Below are 9,367 nucleotides of genomic sequence, written 5' to 3'. Positions count from 1 at the left end.
ATGAAGAGCCCAATGACCATCTGACTCCATATTGCAATGATGTTTGAATCCTTAAGCAGACACACAAATCCACATCTCAACGTCCCCCTAAATCCAAGCCATTTCATGCGAGTCCAGCCACCACGGGATTTTCTGCATGTATAAAAAAAGATCTGTTGCCTCAAGTGGAGATAGAAACAGGTGCAATTATTACCTGGTACCTATAGAGTACCTCTAACTTCAAAATAGCTACCAATCCTCCCTTCATTGGTAGAGACTCTAAAGTGGAAGAATATAGAATTATAGAGTCGGAGGGGGTCTTGTAGCCAAATTCCCAGCTTCATGCAGGAAATTCAGAGGTAAAGCATCCCCAACAGAAGGCTGTCCAGCCTCAGCTTGGAGACCTCCAATGAGGGAGGAGCAGAGGACCTCTCCCTGTTGGGAATATTGCAACCTCCTCTGCAAGTTACTGGAAGGGGGCAGTGTTGTAGCTACTTAGTTCATGGGAATTTTGACCACAGCTAGCCTTAGGCTCTCTATAGCCTACAGTGTGGTTTCCTGTGCTTTCTTCCTTTTGCTCTTCCCTATCCTCTCCCCCCCCCCTTTCTCTGACTTCCACCATTGCTAGGAGCTCATGTGTTTGCTCTCTCCCTCCTGCCTGTGTAATGGAGCACAAAATAGACTAAACAAACTGTAGTACTTGGAAACTATAGAGTTAAATATTGTCTCCAGTTATTATGGTTTGGAGTTTAGACTCCACCCCTTTAGCTTGTCCTTGCGATTACTTTCAATTTCCTATTTAGTTCAGCGTTAGCCTGTTCCTCAATAAACAGCGTCTTGTTGTTTGGGCCTACAAGCGAGTACTCCATTTCATTTCTATTACATAAATGCGAACTTAACACAAACTTCTTTTGGACCTGTACACTGTACCTGCATTGTATATGGAACAATATTGTGAGTAAAACTGTTTTTCTTTCCTTCATCAAAGAAAGGTGTGGTCGCCTTTTATTAAGATAGCATGTGGGATTGGTAAATGCTCATCCTGCTTTGCCTTTGGTTTTACTCTGCTAATTGCCTTTCTAACAGGAGGCATGATTACCAAATAATCCTATCGCCCTAGGTAACTGGTTCCACTGTCAAATGGCTTTCACAATGCACTGTGACTTAAAAGGGGGAAGAAAGAAAAAGGTCATCTTGCATACACCCAACAGGTAGAACTTTGCTTCCTTCCCCCACCCCTTCTATATTTTTCCCTTTTTACACTCTCCCTTATGGCTTTCCCTTTTCTTTTTAATCACTATCACCTTTTAAGGACACAAGCTGTTTAACTTGGTATTTATATTGCAGTTTTAGAAATGTAATATAGTAATAACTGGAGTGATGCTGCATGATAAAATAATAATATTATTGATTAATATATGGATTAATATTAAGTGTGTGTGTGTACAAGCCTGAAAAAACTTGTTTGGGTTTGAGTCAAGTTGAATACAGTTGCCGAAACTCATGGAAGTAGGACCAATAAACCAAGGCTGTTGAGGAATGCAACCTTTTGCTCATTAAACCTCTGGTTGTTGAAAGCTGGGAATGAATAGCAAGGGACCAATCACATCTCTAGCTGCCCTTTATAGATTCCCCAAATTGTTCCGAGCCAGCTGCCGCTGTTAGATGTATGCAGCTCCTGAGGATAAACCATTTGTCTGACCCAGGAAAACCGCTAAGCTCACAACCGTGTGTAATCATTGCCTTCTTCCATACTTCCGTTAACATGCCAAGTGGAATTATCGCTGGAAAGGGCTTTGTGCATTTCGAAGTGTTATATAGCAGTGATAAGATAATACTGTAAATTAGGGGGGAGGAAGCAAAGTCAAGGCAGGTTTCCCTCCTCAATAAACAACTACACACATTAGCCTTTCATGAAAGTTTTCAAGATGATTCCATTCAAAAGTCATCACTTCAACTTGTCTTTGTTTTATTCAGATGGGAATAACACTCCCAATCCATCAAATTATCTCAGAGAAATTGCTGCCTAGCAAGGTTGCTTTCCATTAATCAGGTAGGGGGACAAGAGTAAGTACATCTTCCCTCCTAAAAGGGTACCTTTCCCTCCTGCAGTGTATCTTTCCTCTTTAAAGGAGTGCTCCTATTTAGGGTGCTATTATATCCAAGCAGAGTTTTTCTCTCTATCCCCCTCCCCCCCACACACACACCATTTCTGGGTCCTGCTCCAACCGTCAGGCAGCATTCTGTGACCAGTGAGCACGTTCTGTCCTCAATGTGCTGTTTGGGGCGGGGTGTGTGTCTCCCAGTAGGTTTCTTTCCTAAGTACAAATGTTTTGTATTTATGCAGACCTCATGCTTTCCCCTCGTGCTTTCTTGTTTCTCAGTGGTCCCGTTTTGGCTGCTTAGATCTCAGCACTCGCCACCTGAGTTCGCTATTAGAAGGAGGGATCGTGAGACAGTTATTGATAATATTAAAACTAGCTAAGGAATGAATCAATCTCCTGGGCAGAAAACATCGCACCTGGGATTGAGCTCTGCCCACTCCACAGCAACTTTCCCAAGGGTCACCTTCTCTACTGCCGGAGAGAAGGACCATTCCAGATCTTGGGAGTGAAGATCCATCTACCCCAGGGCCAGAGCTCCAGAAAAACCATCACCCATCGCACAGCATCTCTTTTAAAATAGGCATTTAGCAAGTGGCTGCCTGAAAAAAGCATTGTCCTCAGGATGGCTTTTGGGACTGATTATTTATAGTGTGGAGTGGGAGCTTTGGTTTTTTGTTTCTTTGGGTTTTTGGCTTGATGTATTTGGTAATAAAACCACATTATAATTTATTAAAGAACAAAATAAAGAAAATTAGGCCTGGTTTACACATGCAGCAGGTTCCTGAAATGATAGAATGAACAGTACTAGTGGCTGCAGGTAAATGATCACATTTTTAAAGCTTCTCTGCAAGTGGAAAGGTAGCATGGTAGGAAGCAAACTGAGATGGAACTTCTGAGGTTCCCGTTTTTAACTTGTACAGAGGGTTTTCTTTAATACATGGAATAATTTTAAAATAGCATTCCCCACCTGTAGTCTGAAGTTCATTCTACCAGCTCGGCATTCGACTACCTCGTTCTGCTGTGTGCGAATGCAGACCAGGCCAAAATTAGTTTGTGTAACCCAGTGTACTTCTCAGAACACAGAGTGAGAGCGTCCATTTTGATTTTGCTTCCAAATGCCACCAGCCTTCTCTGCACTGAGGGTGTTCCTTATTTATCAGGATTTGTAGCCAATATTGTCCTTCATGGGAGAGATGGCTCCGAATGAAACAAAAGCTGTTTCCCATCAGAAGAATTCTGCCTCTGGGAGCAGAAGAGGGGTTTCTTTCATATGCACTTCAGAGCCATTGCAGCTGAAGCACTTTCCAAGGAAGGAAGAGCAACTGCTTACCGGTCTGTTGTTCACATGTTTTTGCTTATGACACAAATAAGCAAACATAAAATATTGTGAAAAGTAAAAAGAACTAAGAAAAGTTTCAAATTTAAAATAGCAAAAAAACAATAAACCTTTGGAAGAGAAGCAGCTGTTATCTTGTTTTGAAGGGAAGTGTGTCTCAGCAAAGCTGACAAGATATGAAGCAAATATATGACTCTCCAAAATCATAGCTGGGAACTTTGGAAAAAATAATAATTAATAGAGAAATTTCCGTTTGGTGAGGTATCACATAAGCAGTGCTAATACGAAATCATTTAAATTCAAAAGGAAAATACAGGAACTTCAGAATTGCTTCTCACCAGGACATAATGGGCCTATTCACATGCACACAGGGGGAGGGAGGGTGGTTAGGGTAACTACGGGGTAGTGGAACCACGACACATGGGCCCATCACATGAATGGGAGCCACATGACACCGCATGGTTCTGCTACCACCACCCCATAGTTACCTGGCAATCTTACCAGAGTGGTTTGTGCGCATCCCAACGTCCTCTGTGGTGTGAACAGTCTCCCAGCAGCCACTTTGGCATTCCAAATAGCCATGTGACTATAGAGAAAGTCAGCTGTGACTAAAGCATTGCCCACAGTGGCAGCCACTCTAGCCAGCAGACTCCATGGCAGGATGGAAGTCCTCCAGAGCCCATTTAAACCTCCAGAGCCCACCAGCCTACACAGTAAGCTACCCCGGGGACCCGTAACCATTTTGCGGGGGGGGGGGTTAGAGGGGGGTGGCTTACTAACTATGGGAAACATGGTCCCCCCCCAGAAGACATGGTAAGCCACCTTGATTAGCAGAAATTCCACAATCATCATGGCTTAATATGATGTCTGAACAGGCCCATTATCTGTCCTTATGAGAGACCAAACTACCTATCTCATTGACTTTCTGCACTGTTTTGCTTCAGCTCAAAAATACCATGTGGGTGAGAAACGTTAATCTTTACAATGAAAGGCAATGGTCCTAGAACTAAACTTAGAAAACTTAAAAAATGTGTTTTGTGTGTAACAATTATGTGTTTTGTAGGTTCAATTCAATTCACATTCATATGAAATGTGAATGATGTAGAAACTGCTTAAGATTTTGAAGTAAAAGATGAAAAGGATCTCGGTCCTCTATTTAAAAACTCTAAATACCAGGAATTTTGAAAAGTTACAATATAATGACACTTAGTTCTGGAATATGGCATGGGACCTGCTGATCCATGATCCATCTAAATACAGAAATCCCATATCATAAAATCCTTAAGACAAGGACAAATCTGTCACAGTCTGGAGTGGCCATTTTGACCCCTTTTTTATGCTTTTAATAGCTGCTACGGAGCACCGAAAGGGTCAAAATTAGCTTGCAAACATGCTAATTCTGACCCTTTGGGCACTCCATAGCAATTCTGGAAGCCATTTTTAAAGTTGTTGTTGTTATTATTGGCACTGCTGATGGAGCGGGGGGGGGGGAGCAAAAATGGCCCGCAGACTTCTTGAAGTTGCCGAACCCTGCCATAATACATTTGTTCACCAAGACTCCTTGTTTTCACAAGATTATTGAGATTCTAAGCTGAGGACAGGGTAGAGGTACAGGACAGAGGGTGGAACCGGATATTTTTTTCCATCTGGAAACTCTGATTCAAGAAGAAAATGTTCAGTATTACAAGTTATTTAGGATTATGAACAAGCTCCACTTCTGAGATACTTCTAAGGCTCTGCTGCACAGAATGCCTCCTTGCACAGGTCTGTAGAACTTCATTGCATGTTTTGTTGAGATATCACAGTGAGCCTAAGCTTCTGTGATTTGATCCTGCACATTTGAGAAAGGCAGGCTTTTCAGACCTTATCTTTTAAGTAGCTCCTTGTGAGCAACACTATTTGTCTCCACAAATCCCCAGCTAATGCCTTAAAATACGACGAGAGCATCAAACAATGTGTGTCTTAACCAATACAGAGAAAAGTCTTATGAGAAAACACAGTTAAGAGTATTTATTCATGCCACACTCGGAGTGAGGGGGAACCTCTTCAGAACTGTCAGTAGAAAGAAAAGGTGCTGGCGTCATAGGAAAGCAATTAAAAACACCATGGGTGTAACTTGTCTGAAGTTGTATATAATTCCTTCTATACCCTTTCTATAACTTCCTATAAACTTCCTATAAAGATGTCCATCATCTCAAAAACGCCAGTATCCAATCTGTGGGATTTTCTACCTCAGGTACCAAAATAACTTTGACAACTATGCACCTTGACCGGGGGGAGGTGCCCTGAGCTGTACCACTCCAGGCAGCAAAATGCCTTGAGCCAGCCCTGGGAATTTGGAATATGGTGTTTCCCTCATAATGTCTAGTTCCCCTCTTTCTTGCGAAAGAGTGTGACTTCCAGGGAATAGTATATATTTTCAGTAGTGATGGTGCACAGAAGTTAAAACTGTGCTCATCATCTTTAGGAACCCAGCAACAAAGGGAGATTGTTTATTCTGTTTATTTCTGGTGACGATAAGGAACTCTACTTCAAGAAATATGTGCAGATGGTCTGTGATTAAGTGATCTAGTGAGCGGAAAGCTTTCAAAACAGGCAGACTCCCCAAAGGACTAAAGTGGAGGCAATTTAATTGAATTCAAATTACCATGACCGTAGATTTGGTGTGTTAACCAAGCTAAGCAGGTGTCCACATTAAGCCATGGTGCTACCAGTGGATTCCGCTACATATAAAGCAGTGGTTACAAAATGTTACCAATGGGACCTGCTTATAACAATTTGCTCAGAAGTGTCTCTGTGGTCCAAATTACTGATCTAAGCTTCTCCGCTTCCAAATGATGCAGGAAGGTGCCTAAAAATAATACAGTATAGTTTTTTCTATGTCATGATAAGACACTTGATTTTTTTCTGGAATGTTGAATACATTTGTCCAATGGAAGTGCTGGTCCTGCAAATTCCATCTTTCCTCATAAAGCAAACACAGAGAAGCAACTTTGAAGGAAGAATTTATGGGCAGAGGACGGTGCTTAACCTTTCCCTCACTTGCCACTTTTCCCTTACAAACGTCCCTGGGTATGAATTCTGGTTATAAAGGCTCTCTTAATGCTGAGGCTCGCTGAGAGCTGCAGGCTTGCTTGTCTTTAAGTGAAGCCTGGGTACCTTCTGAGACACCAAGCTGGACACAGCCCATTTGCCATGCCACTGCCTTCCATTTCAAAGTCGTGCATGTGTCGAATTTAGATTGCTATATAGGATGATAAGGGGCTGTAATGACCATTAGGAATTAGTGGCTTGTTATTCAGTTCCTTAATTAATAAATGATGTTACCAGATATCATGACTGTTTGGCTGCAAAAAACTCCTTCAGGTAATACGCATTTAGCCTCACCAGGATAGTGGATATAATTGCTAGGTTAGGAGGGGGTTCTAATACCCTATTCAAATGGATAATCCAAGCAAGGGCTTTAAAGACAGGCAAATCACCATATAAAAAACCAGGGTTGGAAAAGCTTGGCTTTTATTCCAATAATTAAACATAGATTCATATTTATTCATGAACCTGTTACACATCCTTCCTGAACAAGTGCCTGTTATGAAAAGACAGAGGCACTAATAATATGCATGTATGGACTAGGTACCCAGTGAATAACCCTCTAGGGCTCAAACATCAAGAATGTAGGCTATTAAGGAAAGCTTTAGGAAACAATCCAGATGCTTGAAATGAGTAAAACATGTCAACTGTTGCTTGGCAAATGCCCTTGTAAATGTCTGGCAGAAGCTGTTGCCACAGAAAAGACATTGGCCTTGATGGAACATTGGTCTAACTCATGATTATTCCTTCGTTCTTAATAACACAGACATTTTGTGTTTCTGGATGAGGCTTTTAGCATGCCATAGCCCCTACCTTATACACAGAATGTTGGGGGCGGGGGGAGGCAGTCTAGATATCACTGTCTTCTACGCTTAACCCTTCCGTGTTTTCCCACAGCTTCTTCTGTGTGCGTGTTTTGTTTTTGTTTTTACCACAGCAAATTTGTTAGGGAGAAAAAGACGAAATAGCTACACAACGCTTTCTAATACTGCTACGAGCCTTCTGTCTGGAAGCACCCATTGTGCCTGGCGACATTACCCTTTCTCCTCCTCCTTATATCACCATGGATGGAGTGAATCACATGAGACACTTTGCTCTCTGGTGACAAATTCTGTCTCCCTGGTTCACTAAGCCCTGTGCAATTACAGCCTTGTGAAGAGACTAATGAAGAGCACAACTTCAGCTACAGTGGAATCAGTGTCAAACAGTCCTGCCAGCTAATTGGTTAGCAGAGCCTGGGACTTGAACGGGGGTCTTCAGAATCCAAAAGCAAAGACTCCAGAGCTTGAAACAACAAACAAATGAATTCTCAATAGCTTCTGCTTGTTTTTATACCATTTCCCTCTTCCCAAGTCTTCAGATTTAGGGTGCCATAATGTGACATAAAGTTCCAACGCTGTATGCTGCTACCACCCCTCCAGAGGAATCAAATGCATGACCTTTGGCTTCAGAAACTCCAGTTCCTGTTCAGCGAGAGCAACTGCTTTAGCAACACGTCCCACAGAGAGAAGCAATTAATAGAACAGATGGGAGACTTAGACATTAAGTAGCCAGGGCCACAGGTTCATATCCCAGTGGAACTGACTCAGAGGTTTACCCTTTTGAGAGAAAATGAACTCTTTACACACATTTAGATAGATCATTCGGAGAAGCCTCTTAGGAGCAATACGAGAGCAGACCCTAAATTTTGCACACACTTATTCACATAAACAGTACTCCACTGATGTTACACGGGGTCAATTTGGTGCCTCCCTCATGTATGCTTTCCCCACCCACCACCCCACCAAGTCATTTCAAATTCAAACTCATTGGTTCCATCATGCGCAGAATGTTTGAAACAGAAGTTACTATGCATGAATATTTTATATTTAAACCACTTCTGCAGGTTTGCTGCTCCATCTTGTAAAGCATAAACAGACACATCATTTTATCTTACCAAGTGGATACAACAGAGCTCAAGTGATTATCCAGTCCATTATTCAATTGAAGAGGTGATATAACATTTGCAGGATGTTTTTAAGAAACAGCATTTGATGTGAAGCATGTTTAATAAGTCGTCCAGATTTATAACTGCAGGCTCTTTTCAAAAACTAATATTGATAACATCACACTCTAGATCTGTGGATATAAAGTGCCTAGTTTCTCTCTCTGTTCTCCACTGATAAAAGACATTGCATGCTTTGACCAAGATGGAGGCATTTCTGAGTAACAGCTGGATTTTTTATTTTTTCTTTAAATGGGGGAATCAAACTTTTCTGCCTTTCTTGCTCCCAGCAGTCCTAGGGGCAACTCCAAGTGAAACCTGAAGCCGTCACATCACCTGCTAAATCCTTATTTGACTGTCTCAAAACCCTTCCTCCCCCATTCCATCTCTAGATTGTGATGATGCAGACACCATGACTTCAACATCACATCAGTTTCTCCCCCACCCCCAAACTTATTTTTTGTAACATCTTGCCTGTTGAGGAGATCTGGAGACCTTGAAAGCTTGCACATTTTTGGCGACATTTCAGTTGGCCTAATAAAGGTCTTATACTAATGTGGATGTCAAATTCATTGTGAACTATTTGTCCCAATTGTTGTAGTCCAAGCCTAATCTACAACACATTTAAGTAGAATTACGCGGATTTATTTACAACTATCCCACTAGAACTGGGAAGAGATCACAGCTCAGTGATAGAGTATGTGTTTTGCAGGCAAGACGGTTCCATCAACTGGAGGGTGGTGGGTCCAGTTTCAGTGGGGCTCTGAATCCATTCTGGGTTTTAGTCAGAACCAGCCAAAATGCTAAAGAAGCTATCCAAGGTGCTGAACCCCCCTTATGATATGGTTCAGCACCTTGGATAGCTCTTTTAGA

At 42.0% G+C, this 9,367-nt stretch overlaps 1 long non-coding RNA gene across 1 annotated transcript; it reads left to right on the top strand.

The window, feature by feature from the left end:
- The first annotated feature begins 752 nt into the window (after positions 1 to 752).
- On the top strand, positions 753 to 3,536 carry LOC146344701 (uncharacterized). Its single transcript, XR_014792614.1, has 4 exons — positions 753 to 933; positions 1,100 to 1,190; positions 1,957 to 2,032; positions 2,364 to 3,536. It is a non-coding gene; the product is annotated as an uncharacterized LOC146344701 (long non-coding RNA).
- The last annotated feature ends 5,831 nt before the right edge of the window (positions 3,537 to 9,367 follow it).

This window comes from Heloderma suspectum, chromosome 5, assembly GCF_057233095.1.
Source record: "Heloderma suspectum isolate Gila_16-S chromosome 5, 16-S_ref, whole genome shotgun sequence".
Lineage (NCBI taxonomy): Eukaryota > Metazoa > Chordata > Lepidosauria > Squamata > Helodermatidae > Heloderma > Heloderma suspectum.
Note: the sequence above shows the minus strand (reverse complement) of the source record. Positions and strands in the feature narration are given on the sequence as shown.